The sequence below is a fragment of the Mauremys reevesii genome, linkage group 13, assembly GCF_016161935.1.
Source record: "Mauremys reevesii isolate NIE-2019 linkage group 13, ASM1616193v1, whole genome shotgun sequence".
NCBI lineage: Eukaryota > Metazoa > Chordata > Testudines > Geoemydidae > Mauremys > Mauremys reevesii.
In genome coordinates this window covers 49,462,195-49,474,339 of record NC_052635.1, presented here as the reverse complement: position 1 = coordinate 49,474,339, position 12,145 = coordinate 49,462,195, and positions in this window count along the sequence as shown.

Sequence of the window (12,145 nt, the reverse complement as noted above, 5' to 3'; positions counted from 1 at the left end):
CACTTCTATGATGTCATTGTGGGTACTTTATGGCCTGCCTGCCATGTGCAGGCAGGAGAGAGAGAAGAAAACGAATCCTGTGTATACCTGTGTATACCTGTGTATCCTGTGTATACCCGTGTGTCTTGTGTATACCTGTAACCGAGCCTGATCACCTCGAAGCCTCTCTCTCAGCTCACGTGTTTCAAATAGAGCTTCTACGTTTGCCAGTCGTTATGCGTTGGTTTGTATTTGTAAGTATCAGTTATTACTAAATGCTGCATCTTTGTTTATAAATATTGTTAGTAGATATTTTAGTCATTGTGTGTTTTAAGTTTCATTAACTCTATTAGCTAATCTTACACTGCTCCCTTACCCCTTGTAATTATCCCCAATAAAACTTTTAAATTGATTAAGTTTAGTGTGTGTGTGTGTGTGTGTCTGCAGTTTGCATCGTGACCCACACTCTCCTTGCATCTCTTACCAATATAGTCTGTTGCCACGTGCAGCCTGGTAAATAACAGGCCTGCATTTTCTTTCGCCCCTGCGAGTCCGTGGCAATCCACAGCCCCGTCAGTGCATGAGCCAGGATCCACGCCCCCTGCCCAGCCTGGCGGTGCCCTGCACAGCCCACTCGGGCGGGGAAACGCCACGCCGCCCTGGGGAGACTCAGAGCAACAGCGGCAGCAGGACCCCCTCCCTCCCTGCATCCCGGGCCCTGCTTCCCTCCCTCCCTGGCGCCTCACACACTCCAGGAGCCCCTCTCGCCGCCACAGCCTGGGCTCAAATTTCCTCTGGCCTGAAAAAAAGTATTTAAAACACTATTTAAAATGCTAATAAAAAATTATTTAAAACAGGACTGGGGCCGGTCAGCCGGGATTTAAAGAGCCGGGAGCTCACACCGCTGCGGGGGGGTAGGATTTAAAGGGCTCGGGGCTCCCCACAATGGGGCAGCTGCTCCTCAGCCCCCCCCACCACCACCACCACCACCCTGGGAGGCTGCGCTGCCACCCCTTCCCCTCCCAGCAGAGCCCATCCCTGCCTGGGCAGAGTGCACCAAGCGAGGCTTGGCTTAGCGAGCCGGGCAGCTGTGGGCGGGGGGAGCCAGGCAACCAGCCGACGCCACCTGAAACAAGCAAGCCAGTCTGCCAGCTGGGGCCGCATGCAAAACCAGTGCTGGCTGCGCAGAAAGCCGGAAAGGCGGCGCTTTTAGAAAATGTGCTCGGTGGGAGCAACCGCGCCCTCTGCTCCCCCCCAGCTACGCTACTGGAGGGGGCCATGTTCTCCGTGCCACCTCGCAGCTGCACTGCCACCTGGAAGTACTGCCGCTCCGTGCCGCCCAGCAGCTCCACCTGCATGAGGCCAGAGTCGCGGCTGGGCCAGGGCTCAGCCGCCATATTCTGGTAGCGGATCCCACGTTTAGGGGTGGGGAGCCCAGTACTGGGACAGTAGGAGGTGTGGAGGGGGAAGAGAGAGCCCAGTGCTGAGGTGGCGGGGGAGCACTGGTGAACAGGGGGGAGTCCAAGGCTGGGGTGCGGGGGGGGGGCAGCAAAAAACCTAGAGCCGGCCCTGTCAATTAGGCATTTAAGTCATCAGCCATGAGATTTCTTCTTTCTCTTCCATATTTCTGAATAGCTCATTGTATGGATGTAAGACTATCAAAGTGTATCCTGTACTATCAGCATTAATAATAAAGGGCTTAGGGTTCTCTTGCTACACTCAAGACAGCTAACATTTAAACAAGGAGGGTGTGAAATGGTATTTCTTCATCCCTCATATACTCTGCCTGTGTCATATAATAGTCTAGTCTCCTGAGGGGTGCAATACTTTGGTCTAATTTAATTGTTGGGTTTAGTATGCATGTGCTTGGTGCTGTTGGTAGCCTGATATATGCAAGAGGTTAGACTAGCTGATCTGGTGGTCAGGGCCGGCTCCAGGGTTTTTGCTGCCCCAAGCAGCTGGAAAAAAACAAACACACAAAAAAAAGCCACGATCTTGGTCGACCGCACTTCAGCTCCATCGCGCCACTTAATTGTTCGGGAGAGACCGAGGGACCCGCCGTCAAATGGTTGCCGAAGAGCCGAACGTGCCGCCCCTTTTCATTGGCCACCCCAGGCACCTGCTTGCTGTGCTGGTGTCTGGAGCTGGCCCTGAGCGGAGGGCAAAAAAAATTATTAGGGGGCTGGAACACATGACTTATGAGGAGAGGCTGAGGGAACTGGGATTGTTTAGTCCGCAGAAGAGAAGAATGAGGTGGGATTTGATAGCAGCCTTCAACTACCTGAAAGGGGGTTCCAAAGAGGATGGATCTAGACTGTTCTCAGTGGTACCAGATGACAGAACAAGGAGTAATGGGCTCAAGTTGCAGTGGGGGAGGTTTAGGTTGGATATTAGGAAAAACTTTTTCACTAAGAGGGTGGTGAAGCACTGGAATGGGTTACCTAGGGAGGTGGTGGAATCTCCTTCCTTAGAGGTTTTTAAGGTCAGGCTTGACAAAGCCCTGGCTGGGATGATTTAGTTGGGGTTGGTCCTGCTTTGAGCAGGGGATTGGACTAGATGACCTCCTGAGGTCCCTTCCAACCCTGATATTCTATTATTCTATTCTACGATTCTAATTGCATTAAATGAACCCTGATTCTTGTGTTATGTGAAGGGGTAAATAAGACTTCCTTAGTCCCATTCTCCATACCATTCATGATTTTATAGACCTTGATCATATCCTACCTTAGTCATCTCTTTTCTAAAATGAACAGTCTCAATATTTTTAATCTCTCCTCAGATGGAAGCTGTTCCACACCCCTAATAATTTTTGTTGCCTTTCTCTGTACCTTTTCCAATTTTAATATACCTTTTTTGAGATGGGGCAGCCAGACCTGTATGGAGTCTGGAGGGTAGCCGGAATTTATATAGTAGGAGTATACTATTTACTGTATTATCTATCCCTTTCCTAATGGTTCCTAACATCAACTTTTTTGACTGCCACTGTATCTTGAACAGATGTTTTCAGAGAGCTATGCATGATGACTCCAAGATCTCTTTCTTGAGTGGTATCAGAGGGGTAGCCGTTTTAGTCTGGATCTGTAAAAAGCAACAAAGAGTCCTGTGGCACCTTATAGACTAACAGATGTATTGGAGCATAAGCTTTCATGGTAATAGGTAATAATTGGAGATATACCAATCTCCTAGAACTGGAAGGGACCTTGAAAGGTCATCTAGTCCAGCCCCCTGCCTTCACTAGCAGGACCAATTTTTGCCCCAGATCCCTAAGTGGCCCCCTCAAGGATTGAACTCACAACCCTGGGTTTAGCAGGCCAATGCTCAAACCACTGAACTATCCCTCCCCCTTCATACCCACTTCATCAGATGCATGTAATGGAAATTTCCAGAGACAGGTATAAATATGCAGGCCAGAATCAGTCTGGAGATAACAAGGCTAGTTCAATCAGGGAGGATGAGGCCCTCTTCTAGCAGTTGAGGTGTGAACACCAAGGGAGGAGAAAGTGCTTTTGTAGTTGGCTAGCCATTCACAGTCTTTGTTTAATCCTGAGCTGATGGTGTCAAATTTGCAAATGAACTGAAGCGCAGAAGTTTCTCTTTGAAGTCTGGTCCTGAAGTTTTTTTGCTGTAGGATGGCTACTTTAAAATCTGCTATTGTGTGGCCAGGAAGGTTGAAGTGTTCTACAGGTTTTTGTATATTGCCATTCCTAATATCTGACTTGTGTCCATTTATTCTCTTATGTAGGGACTGTCCAGTTTGGCAGATGTACATAGCAGAGGGGCATTGCTGGCACATGATGGTGTATATAACATTGGTGGATGTGCAGGTGAATGAACCAGTGATATTGTAGCTGATCTGGTTAGGTCCTGTGATGGTGTTGCTGGTGTAGATATGTGGACAGAGTTGGCATCGAGATTTGTTGCATGGATTGGTTCCTGAGTTAAAGTTGCTATGGTGCAGTGTGTGGTTGCTTGTGAGAATATGCTTAAGGTTGGAGGATTGTCTATGGGCGAGGACTGGTCTGCCTCCCAAGGTCTGTGAAAGTGAGGGATCATTGTCCAGGATGGGTTGTAGATCACTGATGATGCATTGGAGAGGTTTAAGATGAGGACTGTAGGTGATGGCCAGTGGAGTCCTGTTGGTTTCTTTCTTGGGCTTGTCTTGCAGCAGGAGGCTTCTGGGTACATGTCTGGTTCTGTTGATTTGTTTCCTTATTTCCTCATGCGGGTATTGTAGTTTTGAGAATGCTTGATGAAGATCTTGTAGGTGTTGGGCTCTGTCTGAGGGGTTGGAGCAAATGCGGTTGTACCTCAGTACTTGGCTGTAGACGATGGATCGTGTGGTGTGACTGGGATGGAAGCGGGAGGCATGAAGGTAGGCATAGTGGTCAGTGGGTTTTTTGGTATAGGGTGGTGTTAACGTTACCATCACTTATTTGTACTGTGGTGTCTAGGAAGTGGACCTCCCGTGTAGATTGGTCCAGGCTGAGGTTGATGGTGGGGTGGAAGCTGTTGAAATCATGGTGGAATTCTTCCAGAGTCTCCTTCCCATGGGTCCAGATGATGAAGATGTCATCAATGTAGCGTAGGTAGAGAAGAGGCGTGAGTGGACGGGAGCTGAGGAAGCGTTGTTCCAGGTCAGCCATAAAAATGTTGGCATATTGTGGGGCCATGCGGGTGCCGAAAGCAATACCACTGGTCTGGAGATATATATTGTCACCAAATTTGAAATAATTGTGCGTGAGGATAAAGTCACAGAACTCAGCAACCAGTTGTGCTGTGTCATCATCAGGGATACTGTTCCTGAAAGCTTGTATTCCATCTGTGTGTGAGATGTTTGTGTAGAGAGCCTCCACATCCATGGTGGCTAGGATGGTGTTTTCTAGAAGATCACCAATGCATTGTAGTTTTTTCAGGAAATCAGTGGTGTCACAGAGATAGCTGGGAGTGCTGGTGGCATAGGGTCTGAGTAGAGAGTCCACATATCCAGACAGTCCTTCAGTGAGAATGCCAATTCCAGAGATGATGGGGCATCCAGGATTTCCAGGTTTGTGGATCTTGGGTAGTAGATAGAATAACCCCGGTTGGGGCTTTGGAAGCCAGTAAATAATTAACAAGGATTTGAAGGGGATTTTAATCCATGTTAGTCAGTTAGCAAAAGTCAGGCCATACTGTAACCCTAATAACGTAAAATTTGTAAAAGCAAAATAATGTAAGACAAAGTGAACTGTGTACAAAGTTATTGCGACCTTGCATTAATAACTAAATATGCAGGCTTGCTTTTTCTTAGTAATAAAACAAATAAGATAGCAGAAAAGCTTATGTATAAACAAAATGTATTTGTTGCTTTTTACTGTCTCCATGATTGCTAAAAATTGTCTATAACAAAGGTATAAAGGCTTAATGTAATTGTTTACCAGTTGAGAGACCTGTCCAGGACTGGGGCGACCCTGTGTCCTATGGCACTCTCTCCCTCCATTGTAATTACTAAAGAAATAATAAAGTATTTGATTTTGCTGCACCCAAACAAAAAGCAAGAACTGAGTTTTTCTTCGACAATTTGGGGGCTTGTCCGGGATGGCAACGCCCACGGACCCACAAACGGCTACTACGGATCATTCCCCTTCGAACCCCATGGCGCCACATGAAAGGTATGAGACCTTTTAAAATCTCTATTGGGGTATCGGAGGAGGACTTTCTGTGAGGACGTCTGTCTCTGTTGGGCTCACGCCATCTGAACTTATTGACTGTGCAGCAGGATCAAATGCAAAGTGGTATTGGGAAGAGGCCCCAATAAGGTTAGGTTATAGCAGTACTAGAAACTGCTAAGTTGGCCAAGGTAAATGCATAAGGTAATGCATAAGGTAATGCATAGGTAAATGCATTAGAATGCACCAGTGCTGAAGGGTTTTTACCGCCTCAAGAGGGGTTGTCATACCGCCTCATGGTATTGGTCCGGACCAAGTAAAAATGCATCGTGGTTTTAAAAAAAAAAAAAAAGGTTAAAAAAGGGTTAAAAAAAAAGGAAGAAAAGAGGCCTTGGTGTGTGTGTGTGTGTGTGTACACCAGTGTAAGTGATCATTATCGGAAGACGCCCAAAGTACCCTGTAAAGCGGAAGCTAATGATCAGGACTGCTCTAACGCAAGCCCGGTAACTAGTGGATCTTTAGGAGATCCAACCCACGGTGGGCTAACTCAGCCTGGCATAGTCCGGCGAGAAAGCTGCCCGGGTCTAGAAGTGTGTAAACCCATCTTCCCTCCCCTTTCCCTTCTGTGTGGGCTACTAACAATCTGTTCGTCTCACTAAATGCAATTAAAGTAAGCGGCGCCGTCTCCCAAAGACTAGCCGACGCTCTTTGCTGAAGGAAGGTGTAAAAGAGTCGTAATCTTCCTTGTAAGTCTCTCCTGTGTAAGTGCCCTGTAGGAAAAAATCCTTAGTTTCTGAGCCGCTAGTGCGAACAGGGCACCCTCTCTGTGTGTGTAAGTAAAAAATGGGTAAAGGACAGTCTAAATATTCCACCTTAACCCCTAAGGGTACCCCAGCATATTACATGTACGTACATTATGGTCCTAAAACCTGCAAGTATTTAGCGAATTGGAATCTTCACACGCGTGAAAATTCATTTAAACAATGACCATTAAAAGGTATCTTCAATCTAAATAAAATCATATATCTCAGAGAAGCTTTAATCACCAAAAAAAAGCCTCTGACACAGTGTAAGCAATTTGTCTAAAAACAGGTTAATTTAAAATTCAGCTTAGCCCAAAAATAAAAAAAAAGTTGTTTTGTGTTCAAGGTCAAAAATCAGTGCGAACTATGCTAAGTGCAAAAAAAAACTGCTTTCAGCCCCAGCTGCTTGTAAAAAATAAAAACAGAGGCAAACCAAAGGCAGTACAAGTTACAAAATTGGAATTATTTGCAAAGCTTAACTTTCCAGTAAAACATGTGTAAATATTAAAGTAGCTTAAGGCTTGGGGCATTCATATTTTTCCTGTGTGAGGTGAGAGCATTCCCAACACTCTCCATTGTTGTTTTACTATTTTTAATAAAGCTTTAAAATTTAATTATATGCAGTGTCAGTCTAATCACCTAACATAAAAAATATAATTAATAACAGGAATTTGTCACAGTTTGGTAAGCAATTAAAAATGGGGGAGCCCTGCAAAATTTCCACCATCTATCTTTTTTACCCTTGTTATTTTATGTTTGTTTTGTTTGGTGCTGTTAGTGTTATATGTTAAAAATTGCATAATTAAAAATAAGCCCTAATAAAATAAAAAAACACTATTTGGTTTTGGTGCACTATCTGGTTCTAGTTCTGTTCTGTTTAACCGGTTACTGTTGGTTCTTCTGCTCTGTTCATTTGGACGTTGGATGTGTGAGCAAAACTGAACTTCTCGTTCGTAATTCCTCAGAGTTGAAGCCATGTGTGCAATAAAGCTCTAAGGTTTATTAGAGCTAAGGTATTAAAATCTTTCTGTCCCACCCCCTATAACGGACAATGTAATAGCAGTAGAAAAATCTGGCTTAGACTGTGATTCTCTCTGCTTTCTGTGTAATTTTCTTTTCTGTTTAAGCGTCAGCAGACAAATGGGTGGGTCTCTGGGTAGACCCCCTAAAGGGGTTTGGATTGTGTGTTAAGTAAATGGCCTTTACCCAATGGCCATGTATTCTTGCCCAGGTGGCAAGCCTTACTAAAAAGGACTCGGGTAGTCTTGTAAGTAAAAATGTTTTTAAAAAAAGACCAAAAGGGTGAGGGCTAGTTAAGTAGCCCACCCTCCTAGCTAAAAACTGGTTGTAAAACAAGCTAGTGTCCATAAATAAAACAATTCAGAAAAAAAAAAAATCGGGCCCAAGCGGGCAGGCAACAAACAAAAAAATTAAAAAACAGGTTAAAAACTTTTAAGGGTGTAGTAAAAAAAAAAAGTAAGTAAATATAAGCATAAGGATTTCAAATACTCAGGGGGGTATTTGAAATGGTAATTTGCATTAATAAAAATAACTGTTAAAAAGCAAGCAGGTGATTTTTAACAAAAGTAAAAAGTTAACTCTGTAGTTGCTAAAAAAAACAGCAGTTGAACTTTGTATACACACCCAGCCCTCTGCTTGACTCCTTCACCCCCCCACACAATCCCAGCCCTGACTCTGGCACCCCCACACATACCCAACCCCCCGCCCTGACACCTGCACCCCCCCTCACATACTCCCAGCCCTCTGACCTGACTCTTGCACCCCCCCACATACCCAGCCCCCTCACACCCCATGCACCCCCCACATCCTGACTCTTGCACCCCCCACATACCCACCCCCACCCTGAGCACCAAATGGGAGCTCCTGCACCACCCCCGCACATTCCCACCTGCACCCCTCACACCAAATGGGAGCTGCCCAGGTAAGTACCCTACACCCAAACTTCCTGCTCCAACCCTGAGCTCTATCCCCCATTCTAGCTCCTGGCCAGACCCTTCACCCCCAGCCCTGTGCTCAGTGCACTCCCACCCTCAGCTCAGTACAGAAAGAGGAAGAGAATGGGCCAGAACCAGAGAGAAGGTAGCTACCCACTGTATGTGGGCAGGGCCGGGACCCCAGACCAGCAGCGGGCTGAGTGGGTCCAGCAGCAGTTTTCAAGTATCTAAAAGGGTGTCATAAGGAGGAGGAAGAAAACTTGTTCACCTTAGCCTCTAAGGATAGAACAAGAAGCAATGGGCTTAAACTGCAGCAAGGGCGGTTTAAGTTGGACAGTAGGAAAAAGTTCCTAACTGTCAGGGTGGTTAAACACTCGAATAAATTGCCTAGAGAGGTTGTGGAATCTCCATCTCTGGAGATATTTAAGAGTAGGTTAGATAAATGTCTATCCGGGATGGTCTAGACAGTATTTGGTCCTGCCATGAGGGCAGGGAACTGGACTCAATGACCTCTCGAGGTCCCTTCCAGTCCTAGAATCTATGAATCTATGAATCCTGGCTGGCAAGAGCTGGCGGATGGAACCCCTGAGTGGCGGTGGGCTGAGCCACTCAGCCCACTGCCGGTCTGGGGTCCCGGCTGCCAACCCCGCACAGCCCGCTGCCGGCCTAGGTGAACAGAACCCCAGAGCAGCAGCGGGCTGAGCGGGCCAGCAGCATAATATCAACATTTTAATTTAATTTTAAATGAAGCTTCTTAAACATTTTGAAAACCTTGTTTATTTTACAATACAACAATAGTTTAGTTATATTATATTTAGACTTATAGAGAGAGACCTTCTAAAAAGCATTAAAATGTATTATCGGCACACAAAACCTAAATTACAGTGCATAAATGAAGACTTGGCACACCACTTCTGAAAGGTTGCCAACCCCTGGTGTAGGGAATGTCCTGAATAGATGGTGCAGTTTCTTAGTATATTCCTCAGTGGGATCTGAGGAAAGTGGCCTGTAGAATTTGGTATTGGAGAGTTGTCTGGCAGCCTCCTTTTGGTAACAGCACCTCCTTTATCAGCCTATCTTGAGTGGTAACACCTAATTTAGACCCCATCATTTTGCATCTACAGTTGAGATTATATTTCCCAATATGTATTACTGTGCATTTATCAACACTGAATTTAATCGGCCATTTTGTTGCCCAGTCACCCAGTTTTGTGAGATCCCTTTGCAACTCTTGGTAAGCAGCTTTGGATTTAACTATTTTGAGTAATTTGTATCATCTGCACATTTTGCCACCTCACTGTTCATTCTTTTTCCAGATCATTTATGAAAATGATGAACACTGGTCCCCGTACAGCTCTGTGGGAGTGGGGGCACCATTTACCTCTCTCCACAGTTAAAACTATCCACTTATTCTCATTCTGCTTAACACTCTGTCCCAAATTGTTATTCTTTAACTTGTTATTTCCCTATTTTGGCTTGTGTTACTTTTTCCTTGTTGTTAATATTGTGTTGATTATCTGACCACCATAAATCTTTTTAGTGAAGACTGAAGCAAAATAGGCATTAAACACCTCAGCCATCTTGATGTCATCACTTATTAACTTTCTTTCCCTGATAAACAGAAGATTTATACTTTCTTTTGTCTTTATCTCGCGTCTGATGTATTTAAAGAAGCTCTTCTTATTCCTTTTGTGCCTTAGCCTTTCTGATTTTGTCCCTATATACTTGTGCTATTCTTTTCACTCCTCCTTACCAATTTGTCCATGTTTCTACTTTTTATAGGATCTCTTTTTGATTTCCAAATCTTTAAAGGGTTTCTGATGGAGCCATATTGGCCTCTTACTATTCCTCCTGTCTTTCCTTCACATCGGAATAGTTGGCAGTTGTGTATTTAACATTGTTTCCCCAAGAAACTGCCAGCTCTCTTGAACTCTCATCACTTGGACTGTCTCCCCTTAACTCCTTACCTGCCAATTCTCTGAGTTTGTTTAAGTCTGCTTTTTTGAAGTCCATGGTCTTTATTCTGCTACTCTCACTGCTTCCTTTTCTTAGAATCGTGAAATCAATCATTTCATGATCTCTTGCCCCAAATTACCTTCCATCTTCCCATTCACAACCAATTTCTCCTTGTTGGTCAGGATCAGGTTTAAAATAGAGCTAAATACAAGTTGAGAAAGAGTGTTAAGCAGAAGGAGGCAGCCACTTGAAATGAAGCGGGCAATTGGCGGTTAGACTGTTATGCATAAAGATTTTGAAGTGGTCATTTCAAATCTGTCCCAATTTAAGTTCAGACACTCTGCTTCTGTTCCCAGACTTGAAGAAGAACTCTGTTTAGCTCCAAAGCTTGTACCTTCCACCAACGGAAGTTGGTCCAATAAAATGTATCACCTCACCCACCTTGTTTCTTTTATATTCTTCGACCAACATGGCTACAACAACTCTGCAAATGACTACACCTGTCACTGAGGCTTAACCTGGATACTATCTTCAGCTGTAACTTCTCTCTAGGTCCTCATATCCAGGCTATGTTTAAGTCTTGCAGATTCTTTGTATATGACATCGCTCAGATCCGGCTTTTCCTATCCATTGACACCAGGCTCTCATAATCTGTATCTCAATGACTGCAACATTCTTCTTACTGGCCTTGACAAATGCACTCCTACCCTGCTCATCTCCATTCAGAATGCTAATAAATAATATATGGAGCTATACCTATCTCATAGAACTGGAAGAGACCTTGAAAGGTCATTGAGTCTGGTCCCCTGCCTTCATTAGCAGGACCAAGTACTGTCCCTGACAAGTTTTTTTTTCCCCAGATCCCTAAATGGCTGCCTCGAGGACTGAACTCACAACCCTGGGTTTAGCAGGCCAATGCTCAAACCACAGTATCTTCCTAGCCCCTTGCTTTCACCATACCATCCCTCTCTGCTGGCTCCCTCTTTTCTCTGATATCAAACTAGTCTTCACTTTCAAGGCCCTTTCACAGCTTATCCCCATCTTACATGATACAGCAGGGCCAGAGAGCAGCAGGAGAGTGGTAGATGGGAGGTATATAAACCCTAGGATGATCAAGGCCTTATTTCCTGTGGACTAGGGAAAGGTTACTACAGGGTAATTGGAGCACCTGGAGCCAATTATGGCCCACCCACCCAAAAAAACCCTGCTTCAGTCAGACAGAGAGAGGGAAGGAGAGCTGACTAGAGCTGAGAGTTTGGAGGAGTATTGCTATTAACCCGAGTACCAGGAGAAGGGAAACCCTGCCCAAGCAGAGGCACTCTCTGGCACAAAGCACTGAGGGAAACCCTACCCAAGGGAAAAGAGGGAGAAGCCCATAAAGCTGAAAGAGCTGGGACATAGAGTAAGGGGGCAGATGTGGGTCCCTTCCCCCACTCCCCTCCTCTTCCCCACACTACATGGCATTGGGGAAGTCATTTCACCTTTTTATCTCCATGTCCCCCACAGTAAGATGAGTCTAACAACTCTTTGCTCCCTTAGAGGTGTTGTGACAACTAATTGTTAGAGCATATAAAGCACTATTAAAAATGCTCTGAAAAAAAAAATCAGGCCTTCCTGTCATGAGACAGATATCCAAAATTAGCTAACACTATTGTGCCTTGGCTCCCCATAGGGGAACAATACTGTTTACCTGTCTCACAGGAGCTGTAAAAATACATTCAATAATATTTGTGAGTTACTGGTATACTATGAAAAAAGAATGAGCAGTACTTGTGGCACCTTAGAGACTAACAAATTTGTTAGTCTC